Below are 17,355 nucleotides of genomic sequence, written 5' to 3' on the forward strand. Positions count from 1 at the left end.
GATTTTTTTCTTTTCTTGCTGCTGTGTGAAAGTCTATTCACTGTTCATATTTATTGAGCTCAAGTTCCATTCTAGGTGTTTAGGATACATCAGTGAACAAAACTCAATGCCAACAACACACCCCCAGAGTCTTAAATTCAAATAGGGGAATAAAACAATTTCAAAACCATAGAAGATAGATGGACCAAGAACTTGCTAATGATGGTGGAGAGTGAGCATTGCTACTCTAGACTGGTGCTTACTGTTAGCTTTGTGGGGTTTGTTTTCTTTTTTTTATTTGTATAAAATTTTTTTGTAGGCATTTCTCCCTCATTAAGATAGCTCAGGAATCCCGTGGCATTTCTTTACAATTCCACTCACTGAGTTTGTGCAGATGTCCAAGTAGTCCCCAGCTTACGTGCCAATCTGTCAAGTGCCCGGCTGCTGCAAACAACACAAGAGCTCACATTATCCATCCCCACTGGCAAAAGAGGAAATGAGAGACACAGACCTTGGCAAGTTCTGCTGCATCCAAAAATGAAATTGATTTAGGCCAATAAAAAACTCTAAGCTCTTTCATTAATAGGAAGCCACAATAAATCAGCCTATTCGGGTGCAACGGGTGCAAATTGGTGTCTCAGTTAATGTAGATAAAGATTTCAGTGCACACTGCATATATCACAAATTTAACACATGCTGCGTTCAGGGTTTTAATGAATACAAAAAGCTCAATTGCTGAAAACCAACACAACTGAGGCATTACTTCATTTAGCTGTCAATAAAATTGTCTCTTATTTTATTTTCTAATGGTTTATCAATACTGGTAATTTGCTGTGGGTTATAAAAAGGAGGATGGGGGAGGCAATGGAATTTTAATAAGTCCTGCTAACTAGAAAAGAGCTTGGTGGGCCATTCTGTTCTGCTACATAAGTTAAAGACCAGATAACGTGAGGGAGTGAAGTCTCCATTTCTTCCTTAGAGGGCAAACTTCAACTGTACTTAGAAGAATACATGAGATGGGGGCGCCCTGTGCTCTGGAAATCTGTTGGTGTCTTTTAATCAAGGACGTTAAGACATTGTAATTCAGCCTCTCTTTACTTCTTTTAGAGAAGTTCCGATTAAGGGGAAATGGTTCTGTTTTATTTTGGTTTTCCTTGTATAATATAGTTTGGGTTAGCCAGTAGGAGTCAAATCCTACTAAAGGATCTCATCTGCCTTAACCACTTTCTGGAAAATACATAGTGAACTTAAAGTCCTTTTCAGAAGCACTGGAGGAAACTCCATCATTGCAGAAGAAATGGACAAGTCTGGTCTGTTTTCCCAGCGCGGTAAGCGGACGGCTTCTAATCATTGCTCTTACCTGTGCAATTACGTAGGTGTGAAGAGAGGAACACTTTTATGTTTTTCTAAATGATATTTATGTAATTAAAAAAACAGATTTATGATAATGAACTAACCATGAGAACTCATTCATTGATTGATTGTTCAATAAACATTTGTGGCAGACTAATAAATTAATAAATTGATGTAGAAATTGACCTGTGCCTTATGTTATTACTACTATTATTTTCCTGCTTTAGCAGACTCATTAGAAAATGGATGAAGGAGTAATTGCATCTTTCATCCAGAGAGGAAGGACAACCGTACTTACGTGGTCTGGAGTTTCTGGGCTTCTTTGTCTAGGATGGACTTTTCTTTCCTTCTCTTTCCTTCTCTTCCTCTCTTTCTCCCTGTATTCCTCTTTATCCTCTTTTTCCTTCCTTCTTTTTCTTTTTCTTTTAAAATTTTCTTTTTCACTAAGGCTGGGAGGGATACACATATCTGATGACTTTTTTGACTCTCGGGGAGATTTCTAGGCCCTTGAAGGAAATGAATCTGAAATGCTCTGCAGCAGGCACAGACTTGCCCCCTGCACACCAGAGGTGACAGCACCTCAGAAGGAGGAAGGCTACCTAAGTGAGTTAACTGGTTGCTCCCAAATGCTGCTATCTCGAAAGCAGGGGAAGGGATCCCTGAGGGCCAGCCAAAGGTGAGCAGGGAGGACTACAGCTCCATCATGCTCCCAGAGAAGCAGAAGGAGAAACAGTATCCAGGTTAACCAAGGCTGACTAGTGGCCTGAGGGTGAGCCTCTCCCCCACCCCCCACCCCCATTTTCATGGACTGCCTGAGCCCAACGGAGGAGGAAGATGCCCCTGTATGTGACTAACACTGTTTTTATCACCAATTGACATGGAGAAATAAGAGCAGAATAAGGCTTGTTTTAGAAAGGTAAAGAATTGTGGTGCTTCTTGCATCTGTGTCATGGAGCAATTTCTACTTGCAACACACTCATTGAGATCTTTCTTTGAGCTAGGCCTTATGCTAGGCAGATGGAAAGATCCATTGCCTTCCCTAAAGGGAACCTGAGTCTAGTGGGGAAGGCAGACAAACAGAACTACAACGTTATGGAAAGGATTCTTTCTGGTCCTGTGAGCAAAAGGGTGGGGCAGCACAGAGGAGGGGCAGCTGAACCTGCCTGGACCTTGAAGAAGGGGTATGGGGCAGGGGAGAGGAAGAGCAATTCACAGTGAGGGATCAGCATCCGCGAAGCCGCGATGTTGTGGAAGGCTGTGTGTGTTCAGGACATGTGAGAAGTTCAGTGTGTGTGAGCGTGGGGCTGCAGGGTACCTGGTGTGAAGCGGTGGGAGTAGCCGCCCTCCCAAGGCTGGGTTAACGAGTGCCATCAACTTAAAGAGTATTCAGATGAGCCTCTGCCCAAGGAAACGTGAATGCCTGAAATCTTACCTCTCACATATGAAAGACACTTGATAGAGGATTTTCCCAAATTTGACCATAATCCTCAAAATGTACATGACGTGACCAATAATAAGTTGTGAAGCTGAAAGAAGTTTTATATATTATCATTAATAATAAATAAATTGTAATCAACCATGTTATAGGAAAGACTGAACTATCTTTCTAGTCTCTCTGTAGAAAAGGTTATTACAGAATTTTATCATAAGAAGAGACAAAGAGTATGTAGCCAAAAATGTCGAATACAGCACTTATGGAGGTTTTTCAGATAATTAATACAAATCTTATATTATTAATACAAATTAATACAAATCTTATGTTTTTTCTGAGTTTTGTCACATTTCTGCATTTGCTGGCTTTTTAAAGTTGATATTTTTGTGCATACTTTTGAATACTTATTCAAATATTTATTCTTATTTGAATAAATATTCAGTATCAGCCTACTTCTCTGTACTTATAGTTTTGTATTATTACTCCTAAAGAGGGTTCCACAAATTGTATAAGCTTCAGGTTCCCCCAAACCCAGGTCAGCCTAGGTAGGAGCAGAGATGGGAGAGGTGGGCTGGGACCAGGCTGCAGCTGAGACTCAGGGAAGGGTGGAGCACTCCATGTCCACCCGGCACTGCGTGTCCCCACTTTGCTGAAGAGGAAACTGAGCCCACAGAAGTCGAGTGACTCCCCGAGCCTGTTGGTTGCAGAGTTAAGAGTAGGACTCTATCTCTGACTTTCCTGGCACATCATTTTTTATATACTGAGGTCTGCAAAGAGCAAGCATTGGATTGGAGCAGGAGTCACAAACAAGCAGATTCATTTGTTTTGCCAGTACAACGTTTACAACATAACTCAATGTCAGGGCTTTTAGGCGGGCCTTGCTCTCCACTGTTCACATATTCCCTTCCACTCCCATCCCCTTTCACCTGGGGGGCTTGGACACTTGATAGAGGGACAGATGTACTTCCTGTGTAGCCTGAGAAAGCATCTGGGTTGCAGCAATGGTGCTCGCAGAGCAGAGGTGTTTTGAGGCTGTCAGCTTGAGACTTTCACTTTCTGGGCAGCATTGCTAGGAGATGCGTGCTCCAAAATTAATTTGCCACAATATCCATCAGCAGCTCTGGTATTTGAGTTCCTGGGTAGGAAAAGAACAAAAGCCCTATTTTACCAATCAGTTATCCTCAGATAGCAGGAGGGCCAGCCATGCTGGTTGTTGTGGACAAGTAATCCCAGGCAGGGCAGGGAAAGCTGGAGGAAAGCAGACTCTCGGAGGGAGCACTGCTGCCTGTGATGACAGCAGGTCCAGCCTTGCCAAGGGGCTGCTTGTATTTAGTTTCGGCCTTGGCCACACCATATCTGGCAATTTAAGTTCCAAAGAAAATGAAATATTGCAGGTGTTCTCAGCATAACAACGGACAAAGAACTGGTATGTTTTCAGTTACGAAAGCAGCTGAAAATTCAATAACAAAGGACATGAATCCAAACCATTACGTTGCCTTAAAATTCTTGCTGATGCATGTAGGAAACAGTCTTGTTAGCTGTTAGCCAACCCGCTCTGAGTGGCAGCCTAGGAAGAATGGTTGTGTGTTTGGCCCAGCTCAGTGCAGCCCTGATATTAGACTCCAAGTCCTTCTGTCAGGCTCTTCAAGCTATTTTGCTTAGGGACATACCAAAGGACTTATATATACCAGGTATGAGGAACCCTAATGTTGTTCTTAATAAAGTCTACTTTATCTAATACCTAACCGCATGCCATGGCTTTACATAATTATCAAATTCACATAAAAATCGTGCACTCTTTTCATTTTATAATTAAAGAACCTGAGGCTCAGAGAGGTTATTATGACACCAGACCACATTCTTATGAGTGGAGCAAGGACTAGAACTCAGGTCTGTCTGGTTCCAAAGTCATCACCTACTGCTGCTTCAATACAACTGAAAGAAAGGAAAGCGAAAGCCAATGAGTACCAGTAAGCATGACTACTCTGGATGCTTATGTTGTTCCCAGGCATGGCCCATGGGACTCAGGTCATCACCCTGGAGGCCACTTTATTGCATTTAGTCTGGGCTCTGTTGCTGGGCTTGCATGAATTGGCTGGGTGGCTGCCGTAATGTCCATTGACTGCCTGCTCCTGAACAGAGTTACTTTTTTCCTCCTGGGGAGATCTGGAGCACAGAGAACAGGCGAGCCACCATCTCTGAGTATTGCATCTTCCCCATCACTCCAGCATTTAAAGATTTGCGGAGCCCCATCCTCCTTCACCACCACCACACTTGCATTCTGTTTTGCTTACATGCCTTCATTTTGCTTTGTCAGCCTCTCACTACAGGTCTTTGCCTATGGTGGACAGACTAGCTGCTGTCTCAGGATTTGATATATTTTATGTGAATTACCTCAAAATATTCAAAATAATTGGTGGTCACAGACTCTAAATTCTAGGAGAAACTCAATTCTCTGTCCTCTCAACCTCCCACCACAGTCTTGCAAAGTGAAGGAGCTCAGATATGGACTAAAGACACAATTGAATCTTCAAGGATGCACAATGTTGTCCCCATAATAGGGGGTGAAATTTTAACCAGAAGATGTAAAGCAATTATAAATAGAACAGAGACAAATTCTCTGCATCACTTTGGATTCTGTCTTGCATCTTTATTTCATCCATTTTGGAAGCACAGGAGAAATAATTGAGTAGTGATTAAGAGTGTGCCCTAAATTGAAGGTATTGGTATGAACTCATGATTTCTAAAATATTTATATGTATATATGCATGCAAGTGTGCTCATGTATTATGTGAATGTATATATGCATATGTGTGTACGTTTACATGTAAGTATATGTGTGCATTTGTATATGTACATGCATATATTTCCTAGCTCTGTCTGTTGAAAGGACCTAGAAACAAAAACATCCTAGTAGCAATGGGCACACCTGGTGCTCAGATCTTGGCCTCTAATACCATTCTGTACAAAAAGAACAAAGGCTCCTCAGAGAAATGGCTAAATGTAGGGCTGAGGCAGGGAAAATTCTAGAGGATCCTGGAACATCTTGCTGTGCCAGAAAATAAGGAAGTGTTACAAAAGTGATGAGTGTGTGTTGCAAGAATAAGAGCTAGCTTAAGGTGGTTCCCATTGCCCAAAGCTGGGACAATTTGAAGGTCAAAATAAAGACAGTAGGATTAGAAACCACTAAAGGAAATAGGAATATATGAATCTGTACTATCCAATAAATTGGTAAATAAACAAGTAAATAAATAGGGGAAAAGAGAGCACCCTTGCGTACTGTAGAATGCCAGGTGCCGACCAGAAAATGTGGAGAAATTGCTAGAGTTAGAAAATGATCATTTAATAGCCATCATAGTCAAGATCGGCTCAGGCAGTCACCGACGGATGTTAAATCTAGGGAGAAAATTCTGACAAGGAGCAGAATATTTTCATGTTCTTAAACCAAGTCCCCATAGATTGCTTAAAAGTTTCAAGGGAAATAATTGTGTCCATACAGTACAGAAATCAGACAACACCTTAAGTAAACAAAGTAAAACCTCTGTGAAAAGCAAATACACAGTGAGTACTTCCAGAGCACGCTACCGTAAGAAAAAACACAACTTTACTTATGAAGTATCCTGACCAGAAATGTATAACCTAAATGTAATCACGAGATAACTTCAGACAACCCCAAATTAGGTATTTTCTATTAGAACAAAAGGAGGAAGGACCTATATTCTTTAAAATGTCAACATTATGAAAGCAAAAAAAAAAAAAAAAAAAAAAAAAAAGGCTGTGGAAATGTTCCTGATTAAGCAAGACTAAAGAAACATGACAAATGCCATGCCTGATCCTAGACTGAGTCTTGCACTGGAGAAAAATATATACTGTAAAAAACATTTTTGGGTCAATTGAAAAAAATGGATTGTGGATATAGATCAGATTAAAATTTTATATTAATGTTAAATGCACTGAATTAGATTAACTGTGCTATGGTTATGTAAGAGGATATTTCTTTTCTCAGGAAATACACATTTAATTATTTAAGGACAAAGGGGCATGATGTATTCAACTTCCATATGGCTCAGGGAAAAATATCACATATATAATATTTATGTGTAGATAGAGATGAGAGAAAGTGCAAATGACAAAGCAAGTAGGGTAAATATTAACAGTAGGTGGATCTGGATAAGGAATATGTTAGTGTTCTTTGTACTATTCCTATTCTTGCTAATTTTTTATAAGTTTGAAATTATTTACAGCTTAAAAATTTACAAAGAGAGAGAGAGAAAGTCTGTTCACTAGTGTTGATTACTGCAGTTCAAAATCTGGCTGTGCATTAGCTACATGGTCTTCAGCAAGTTATGTAATCACTGTGCATCAGTTTTCTTAACTGGAAAATGAAAGTAATAGTACCTGCCTCGTAGGGTTTTTGTGAGAAAGGAGATGATGTAAGTGTTTTAATTATTGACTTGGATATCTTTCCATTATAGAGATGCCCTAGCTTTGGGAGATAAATTAGAATCCAGGGTGAGGGTTGTGATATGATGCACAAAGCAGGAGACTGAGGCAGGTCTCTAGTCTAGGGATTAAGCTGAAGCTGCTTGAGATTTCCCTGGGAAGAGGATCACTTAGATCATTCACATACCAAATTCAAAGATTTGGGGCTATAGCTAGAGGGGACAGTAAAGAGAGAGCATTCATAAGTACGCACTTTGCAACCAGCAGTGATGATGGTGACTCTGGTGATCACCTAGTTAGAGATTCAGAGATGAGGAGCTCGGTGATCTTTCTGGAAAATAATGTCCAAGAGGACAAGATACTTTGGGTGGGGGGAGGGAATATCTCTCAATAACAAAAGCAGCAGTGAAAATAAGTTTGATGCTAGGAAATAGGACAATTATAAATAAACCTGGTACAAATTCTCCAAAAACAGAGCTTGCCTTGTGAAAAATTCTATCAGTTAACAGGATGCTTGAATGACAGTATCGGTCAGGAAGAGAAAAATGTTGGCAGTGTGCAGAAGAGGTTGAAGGCCAGTTCTGTTGTGCCCACGTTGGTTTCCTAATTTGGGTAGATTCTCTCGCAAGTTCCTTATTTGAAGACGGCTTGGGCAGAGTTATGATTAGAAACATAATCCATTCCACATGTGCCTGGCAGCCTGAGAGGCCAAACTGCGGAGGTTTTAGGCATGACTGCCAAGATAGCCTCCTGGAAAGCCACTTTGCTGTGACCTGAGATCAAGTCACAGTTTCCCTGCCCAGTCTGGAATGATGACTCTTAGTGGGGCCAGAGCAGGGGCTTGACAGACCTTGTTTACTGCTCTTCTGTGCTCTTACTCTCCTTCTGGACTGTGGGAGAAGGAAGAGGAGCAGGGAGGAGACTTTGGTTTGTGACTGAGGCAGGGGGAAGCAGGGAACAGGGAGAAGTTTCTCATGTCCTCTGTCTCCTCCCTGCACCTTGCTTTATCCCTGACCTTTTCAGGTGTTGTGTTATATTTCACAATAGAACATCCCACCTCATCTCACCATTGTGGTGAGGAAGAGGTCTGCTCTTCAGCTGAAATTCTCCAGCTTGGCTATGTACTAGCTTGGGACTTTGGAAGAATTAGTTTGCCTCTCTGAGCCTCAGTTTTCACAGCTGCAAAATGGGGTGATTCCCCAGGTTGTTGTGAGGATGAGAGGAACTACTGTGCGGTAAGTGTCTAGGACCAGGGCTGGCTCTGCATAGTGCCCAGTAGGCTGTCGATAGCCTCATTATGGTTAGCACCTGAATAGATGTACTTCCTGCCTGTGCTACCTCAGTGTCTCGTGGCCCGCTCCCAGGTCCTATTGTGGCTCGGCAATTACAAGTCCATCCTGAAAGGCCCATCACCTTGATAGCATGCCCTTCCCTCTTTCTTTATGGCTTTAATGGTCCTAATGCTAAAACTTGCCTCCCTTTAGCCGTCTGGAATAGCAAACCAAGCTGAACCTGCTCATTTCTAACATAATTAATATTTAGCATTTTTGGTCATATATCTTTGCTTATATTATCTAGCTAAATCATGTTCACGCATGATTTAAACCTCTTTCTAGCCTTAAAAACAGCCTCACTTCTTTGTTTAGGAGTCCGACTGACCATCTCTGAGCAGATAAGGAACTCAGAGATGTTTTCAGAGTCCATTACATCTGATGATATTTTTATATTGTTTATTTTCTAATAACACCGGATCTTGTTGTGGTAGCTGTTTTCAGGTTTCCCAGTTAAGTCTAAAGCCTTAGTGGTTTGAATGAACTATTTTCCATTTTCTTCTTACTCTATACAACAATACTAAGCATTTGTGAATTCCTTTCTGATTTAAAATGTGGATGCAATTCCCCCTTATCAACTGCTAGTCAGAAGCGTAGCAACAAAAACACTGGATTTAGAGTCAGGAGATCTTGATTTGAGTCTTGGCCTCACCACATGCTAGTTGTACAGTCTCAGTCAAGTGAATTCACCTCTGTGAGCCTCAATTTTATCTAGGAAATGGAGGTAAAAATGTCTTTTCCCAGGGCAGTGTTGAGGATTAGAAATGGTATGGAGTTATGGTAAACTGTAAAGTACATGCCAGCGTTAGTCTAATTTATTGTATTCATTAACTGTTCCACTTGCAACTGAGGATTTTCAGAACAGAAAGAAAACATTATTTTTGTCATTAATGTGTGGCAATTTTGAAGTTAAATGCTAGGCATTTGCTTATTTAGTTCTACTTTCTCCACTGATGACTGTGGCTTAAACATTTATGTGAAACTACTAACTTAATAACGTGACAGTGTCCGCCTCTTTCGAAAGGACAATGAGCCAATAGTGAGGAGAACATTTTGCACTCCAGGGAGGATATATGTCAGGGACATCTAAGGTAGCACTCTTATTGTAAGTATTATTCACCTGGATCATTTTTTGTGCTGATACAGTAACATCATCACCACCCAAAGTGGAAAAAAATAAATTATTGATGGCTTTGCATGCACATGCAGGGTTCCAGAAAAGGTTTGTGAATAGCAAGGACTTGAGCTAAACTCTCTAAAGGAACAATGAAGGGTGGGTGGAGCACAATGGAAAGGAGACCTATGGGGATCAGTTTCCAACTGCACTGTGGCCAAGTAAATAATTCATGAATCTTGTTTTGGATTAGGTATCCTTTTCGGCATCTTTAAAAACCTCTCTTTCCACCATGGTGGGATAGCATAACCATTCAATATCAGGTCAAGGATTTTTTTCTTGACTGTAATACTGTACAGTAGCAGAGTGAAGTATGTGAGTGTTTTGTGTAGATTACAATATACTCATTAGATCAAAATGTTTATTACAATCTCGATGTCTAAATACTTGAGAAGTGTGGTTTGGTTTCAGGACATGTGATTTCCCGTCTTTGTTGTAAGCATTTGGATAAAGTCAGGAAAACGAGACTCACATGTGACACAGCCACTCACCAGACCATCCATAGACATTTTAGTCAGCTATACATTTTCTAATGTCATGAATTTTATTTTTGTAGCTAGTGATGTTCTTTATGGAATTGTTTAGAAAGCTTTACTAACTTATTTGTAACTTGTCTTTTCCAAAAAAGGATTCTGGTGGCTTAAAAAGAAAACCCTCTCACTAGATTAATAAAATATGTGTGTGTATGAGAAGATGGGAAAAATTTACTTGCCAGGCTATGTTTTGGGGAGAACAGTGTTTGGAGTATGCTGACAGGCTGCCCAGCATGGAAAGAGAAATCCCAAAGGCGTGCTTAAATAACCAAAGATGATCTCTAAACCTCTATCACAAGCCAAGAAAAGATATTTGTGTTGCCCCCGAAGAGATGGGAGGAATGTGAGGGGGGGATGCAGGAGTGACTGATGACACAGGTGAGTTAAATTCCTAAAGGATGGAGGCTGCCTTGTTTAAGCTTTCCCTTTGACTCCATCATCCTCTAGCAGTATTCAGTAATGTCAATTGCCCCAAATGATTAATATTATGGGTTTCTGGTGGCAACCAGTGATGGAATGAGCCTGGGGTGGCAGGGGGAGAAAAAGAGGATACTGAGCTAGAGAGGCTTGGAGCTGCTGTGGGTATCTGGGTTACAGAGATACAGAAACAGAAAGTGAAGCCCAAGAAAACAGGCAGGAAATGAGTTCACCAATAATTACAATTAATAGAGGTCTGTGGTTTACTTATACCTCTGGCTTGGAGTTTTCTGGAAGCCATCGCAGAAAGCAAGCATGGTCAGTTCTACATATTTTGTTCTCAGAAAAGCAGATGCATATTATCCTCAAGAGATTTTTTAAAATCCAATTTTAATTCTAAAAGGAGTTTTGTAGGCAAGGCATTCCACAAAAAACCCCAAGTAAATTAAGAAAAAAAAAATTTCTTCAGAAACAGTTTTCCAGTCAATGTAGAAGCAGATTTTATGTGGCTCATCCTTGAACTTGATTAATGTTTGGGACATGAAAGTGAAAGCACAAACCAGTGAAAAGAATCCTATGAGGGACGAAACTAATCTAGTCTAAGTAAGACACTGTCTGTAGTGTATGCTTGTGACTGATGTGCCAACATCATCCCATCCCAGTTGATTGGTCTGAGCCAGTCAAGATAATTCCATTTATCTGGCCAGTGACTCACTCAGAAATGAGTCTGTGACCTAATCCTGGTCACTGAGAAATGGGGAGAAAAATGTAGACACTCCTAGAAAAGGTTTTCTCCATTTTCAGTAGGCAATGCAGGCAGAGAGTGTCTCCCTTCTTCCATGGGACATTGTTGTACATGGATATCATGCTAGGAATAAAGCCAACACTGAGGATGGTAGAGTGAATTTGTAGAAAAAGCTCTTCCTGAGCTATGGTCTCAGTCCAGTTTAGAGACCTTAGAGTCCTATGCTAGCTAATATATTCCTTTATGGGTTAAGTCAGTTTGAGTTGGAAATTGTCTTATTTGCATTCAGAAACATCTTGGCTGATACATCTTTCAATAATTGCTCTTTATCCAAATGATAAAACAGTGGAAATCATCACAGGGGAATATAGAACGCAGGTGGGTGAGGCCATGACCCATTCTTTGGCTTACCTCTCCACTCACCTCATCTTTTGCCAACCTCCACCTCCTACTATACTTCTAGGAATACTAAACTTGCTTTCTCTTACCATCACTCCTTTGCACTTACTACCCTTTCACCAGAACACTCCCTCACTCCCTTGGGTGTGTGCATGTACACACACACACCCCTCTAGCCTGATGACTTTTGCTTTGCCTCACTCTTTCAAGTTGATGTAGATACCACTTTCTCAGAGATGGGGTAGGAGTGGCTCCTTTGACATATACCTCCAACCCCTGCCCATTTAGGGTGCTTGGGGTAGGGAGTCTCTAAGTTGGCCCCAATGGTCTCCACTTCTTGGTATTTATGCCCTTGTGCATTCTCTTCCCTTTGATGTGAGCTGAACCAGTGACTCACATGAATGGAATACAGCAAAACTGATGTAAATTTCCTACTTATGATATCACTTTCAAGATTAGGTTACAAAAAGCTTTTGTTTCAGGCACTCTTTCTCACTCTGACTCTCTCTTGGATCATCAATTGCCAGAGGACCCTCAAAGATCAATACAGGAACCGAGGCCTGTAAGCAACCATATCAATAAGCTTGGGAATGGATCTTTTTAGTCCTGCAAAAAGCCACATACATGAGCTTGGAAACAGATGACTCCTCATCCCCAGTTGAGCCTTCAGATAAAACCATACTCCTAGCTGACAGCATGTGTGCAACCTTATGAGAGGTCTTGAGTCAGAGGCACCCAGCTAAACCATGCCTAGATTCTTGATCCAAAGAAACTGAGATAACAAATGCTTGTTGTTTTGAGCCACTAATTTTGGGGGTAATTTGTTTCGCGGTATAGGTAACAAATACAGTATCTCTTCTCTGGGTTTCCATAGAAATCCATAGTTTCCCCATCCCATCACTTACCCATGCAAGCTAATGTCCTCCTTATTTGTTAAGTCAGTTTGAGTTGGGAATTGTTTTACGTGCAGTCAAAAACATCTTGGATGATACAACTTTTGTTGTAATTATGTTATTTGTTTGACTGCTTTGCTAGATTTAAAATTCTGTGAAGATAGGGACATTGCCTTGTGCACTGGTGTATTTTTGTTTATAAATCACCCAGTTCCATGTATCCTGTTATAAGCAACACAAACAGACTAATACAGCACTGTTTTAATTTTTTTTTTTGGTCATCTGGCCAGTGCAGGGATCGAACCCTGGACCTTGGTGCTATCAGCACCATGCTCTAACCAACTGAGCTAACTGGCCAGCCCTTGTATTTTTAGCAAATAACTCTGTTCTTGGTACACACAAATATACTAACTCTCATGGAATAATGATAGAAGTTCGGGACTCTTAAAATATGTGGCACGAACATTGCTGTGGAAACAGAAAGGTGGGTCAAGAAGATGAATACCATGGAGAAAGACAATGACATTGATATAAATTAGAAAATAATTATTAATCTGACAAATGTATAAATAGACCGAGCACTAGCTAAGATAGTACTAACAGATAAAATAACAGATTAAAGAACATTTTTAAATGACAGATAAATTAACATTAAATACACTGGCATTGACATTGTGGTAAAGCTGTCAATGAGGAGAGAGGTCATAGTGTAGTGTAAAGAGCACTGGCCAGGTAGGCAGAGAATCAGAATTCTCGGCCCTGTCTTCCTGCTGAGTAACACTGGGTCTGTGCAGGCTGCCTAAACTCTCTGGGCCTCAGTTTCTTGACGGTATGGTGCAAGGCAGCATTACATCTTCTTAAAAATTGCTTTCAGCTCTAATTTTCTTATTTACATACGACTTTGTTTTATAAACACTTACCTAAAACAATTTCAGAGCAGCAGTCCTCAGTATTTTGGTTTTGCTTCCCATCATGTTTGAGGGGACACATGTCCCTATGAAACAGTGATTCTCAGTCTGTAGGGCAGAATGAGGCATATCACATTATGGGCCTATTAGAATTTCTGGGTGATATGTGTAGTGTGAGATTTCCCAATGACTCTGACTTGCTTGATTCCCACTTTTGAAAATCTCTGAAGTAATACAAATTTACAGACCAATACATTATGGTCAACAGACTAGACATTCTACTGTTTGATAAAAAGAATCTAGTAGAATTTAACTGTGCATTCAGTAGAATCTTGAAAGAAATAGCTGAAAAATAATCTAGGCAGAAAAATCTAACAGGTAAACCACATTCATGGAGTTGTTGTCAGAGCATGGATCTTGGAAACACTATCACACAGTTTTTTATTTTCCCAAAGACCGGGGTGCTTTACACACATGAACTTCTGAAACTCGTAATCTATCATTTTTTGACAATAATTTAGAAGGCAGTACTTCAAGGCATTTACCACATCACAGGAGATTGCTTTATCAGCAAGAGATTATTGTCAATATCCTTGAGTGGAAAAACCCATAAAACTTTAATTAGTTTATAGCAGATTCTTCTGAGATGTAATAATAATAATGATAATAACAATATACAGCATTAGTTTAATTCTGTCATTTTTCAAAACGCTGTCATCTGTCATTGCATTATCCTCACAACATACCTGTTAGGTGAGCAGGGCAGGTGACCTGAACGTAGTGCTTTCTCTGTAAGTTCACTCATTCACTCATTTAATGCACATTAATGCGGAGCCTCCTGAGTGGGATGAGATGCTTAGTAAGACATGGTTGATGCTTTTGAGGGCTCAGAATCTAGAAAGAGAGGCAGACGTTTAAGCAGACAATTACAGTGCTGTCAGATACTTACTTTCTTTTTCCGTGGTGACCTGTGCAGCTACCCTTACCTAGCCCATACCTGTTTCCATGAGTGGAATCATTCAGGCCTTAGTGCATCAGCAAATATCCCTCCACTCATATGCCATCCCACGAGGGAAAATAATTGCTTTTCTTTACTTTTTGACTTTAGTTCTTCCCCAGAGGCCACAAATTCCAGAAACACAAGAGACAGATGGCCCACTATTTAGCAGAGCCACTTTTCATGGGTACCGATGTTCCTTTCGCCAGCAAGAGGGTCCATCTCTTAGAAGCTCTTAAGTTTAGAAGCTCAATAGGTGAATACTGGATCCTGAGAGCTGAATGTACACATCTCTTGCAACCCAGTGTTCAGTGATGTCAGATTGGTAGCTTGAAATTGTCCATGGTGGGAGTGTTTTCACTGAGGAAGTTGGCAAATCCTACAAACCAGAACTCTTCCTTCTGGAGAGACAGTCGTTAAACATTTCCCAGCACACCACTGACTGTAGCTCATCTTCCTCCACCTGTGACTTGATTAAGCTGATGAATTTACTAAACTATTCTGCATATGATATGCATAACAGCCTCTTAATATGGGCTTGAATATAATTATACAGACTGTATTAATTGCTTTTTACCTCCCTCACATACGTGTGTTAAAACTCCCTTAATTTAGCATGTAAATTAATGCAAAATAGCAAACAATTCAGGTTTTATGCTGAGAACCCTGGAACATTAATAACGCTGCAATCTTGATTACGCAGCTACCAGACCAATGCTCATTCAAAACCTGCCTCTTACATTGCCACCTACAGAAAATACCCTGCTGAAATGAGCTTTTCTTCTATGATTGACAAACACATATCTTCTCTGTTGTTGGGAAAAAAAATAATCAAAACAGAAACATACAGATGCCTTCATCTTGAAGATTTGTAAATCATCAATTTGAACACCCAATTCTTTCCTTCAATACATGTCATCACCCAAATCACCTCTCTGGAAGGATGTTTCTGTTCCTGTTAGTGGTCTTACTGTTTTTCAGTAACCACACTGGAAACCTCAGTTCATGCAAGTGCTCACTAATAGTGGTAGGTCCACAGAAGAGGTTCAATATATGTACGTTGAGTACAACAATTTTTTTTCTTTTTGCTTCTTTTTCTTTATATTCCCATGTGACAAATTAGCAGGTCTGTAGATTTTTCAGTCAATATGATTTCTTCTCTTACACTGCCAATACTAACCAAGCCTTTGTTACCACACCTTTCCCCAGCTACTTATCTCATGATCTCTCTCTACATTTAAGCATTTACACAACAGGCTTGCGCTGAGTATGTGTTGTCCAGCAAGTACTGGGCTCAGGACTGGTATGAACCAGATATTCTGAGTTTAGGACCAACTTGGACCAGATATTCTGTGATCAGGGTGGGAGAGATACAAATGGATACAAAACAGTCTCTGCAATATGACAAGGGCTGCAACCACAGCAAACATAGAACTCTATAAAATCAGAGAGGGGAGGGATTGAGATGATTTCAAGTGGTGGAGGGTCTTGAACTGAGTTTTGTAGTATTCGTTGAATTTTACCATTGTAACAAGGTGGGAAAAAAATAGCCTCGAGGGAGAGGAAATAATGTGGTGTATTTGGTCTTGAGTAAAAGCACAGTCAGGTGGGGGATTCAGATTCCTTGGGCTAAATCTGACTTTGCCAATCTCTGAGAGATCTTAGGCAAATTACCTAAACTCACTGAGCTTTAGTTGTGAGGCTCATCTGTAAAAGAGGACCACATAGCTTGTAAGATTGTGAGAAGGACTAATGATGCTAATATGAATTTCTTAGGATGGATCCTACCACACCTTAAATGTTCAGTAAACGATAGATGTTTCCTACTAGTCCAGGTAAAGGAAATAACCTTCGCAAAACTATGGAGGTAATAAGTAAGCATGGTTTGTCTCGGGAAGGGCAGGCTTGCTTGCGTTATGGCAGAAGTACTGGGTGTTGCTCGGGAAGTGGTGAAAGACGAGGCTGGAATGCAGGTGGGCGCAGGACCTGGGGATCTTGTGTGCCATGCTTAATTCTTTGGGCTCTACCCCGGAGGTGATAAGGATCCTCCGAAGGATTTTAAGGGGGACAGGGACCCATTCTGATTTCTGCTGATAAGCTGAACATTTCTTTTATTGTCACACTCCTGCTCTATACTGTCAAAAAGAACAGAGACTGATGTTTGCTGAAGACGGAGAGACACATTTTATTCGGGCTGCTGCAGGAGGCGAAAGGGACTTCAGTATAAATTGAACTAGCTCCACTGAAGCAAAAGGTGGGAGACTTTTTAAACACTGGGATGCTAAAGGAAAAGTACTGAAGGATGCTGTCAGGTGATGGTGTTGACCAATGCAATTAGGCCCTTTATGTTTGCTAACTGGTACTTATGGAAGTTAGGTCCCTACCTTCCCACAGAGAGAAGCAACAGGGGCTCTGTCTTTCCTGATGATTACATCTCAAAGGGATGGTTTCCAGGTCCTTAAGAAAGATATTGCTGGGTTGTAGAAGATACATCTCAAAGGGGCAGAGAAAAAATTTATAATTGCAAGCTTTCTAAAGTAAGTGCTCTAAGAGAGGGATGTCAGGGGCTTATAGTCAGTTTTTGGCTGGAAAAAACAGTAAATTCTTTTGTCCATGTTGAGCTTTCTCAGGCAGGCATTCTAAGGTGCTGGAGTCATCCTAAGGACATGGCTTTGGGGTGACTGATAGAAACTACGCTGTAGTTTATTTAGACTTTTTTCTCTTAGTGTCAGGGGTGGGAAAAATAATTTG

The 17,355-nt window shown here is 40.7% G+C and overlaps 1 non-coding gene across 1 annotated transcript; it reads right to left on the bottom strand.

Moving 5' to 3' along the window:
• Positions 1–12,982: 12,982 nt before the first annotated feature.
• On the bottom strand, positions 12,983–13,056 carry TRNAI-GAU (transfer RNA isoleucine (anticodon GAU)). The gene has a single exon. It is a non-coding gene; the product is annotated as a tRNA-Ile (tRNA).
• Positions 13,057–17,355: the final 4,299 nt, after the last annotated feature.

The sequence above is a fragment of the Cynocephalus volans genome, chromosome 1 (genome assembly GCF_027409185.1).
Source record: "Cynocephalus volans isolate mCynVol1 chromosome 1, mCynVol1.pri, whole genome shotgun sequence".
Lineage (NCBI taxonomy): Eukaryota > Metazoa > Chordata > Mammalia > Dermoptera > Cynocephalidae > Cynocephalus > Cynocephalus volans.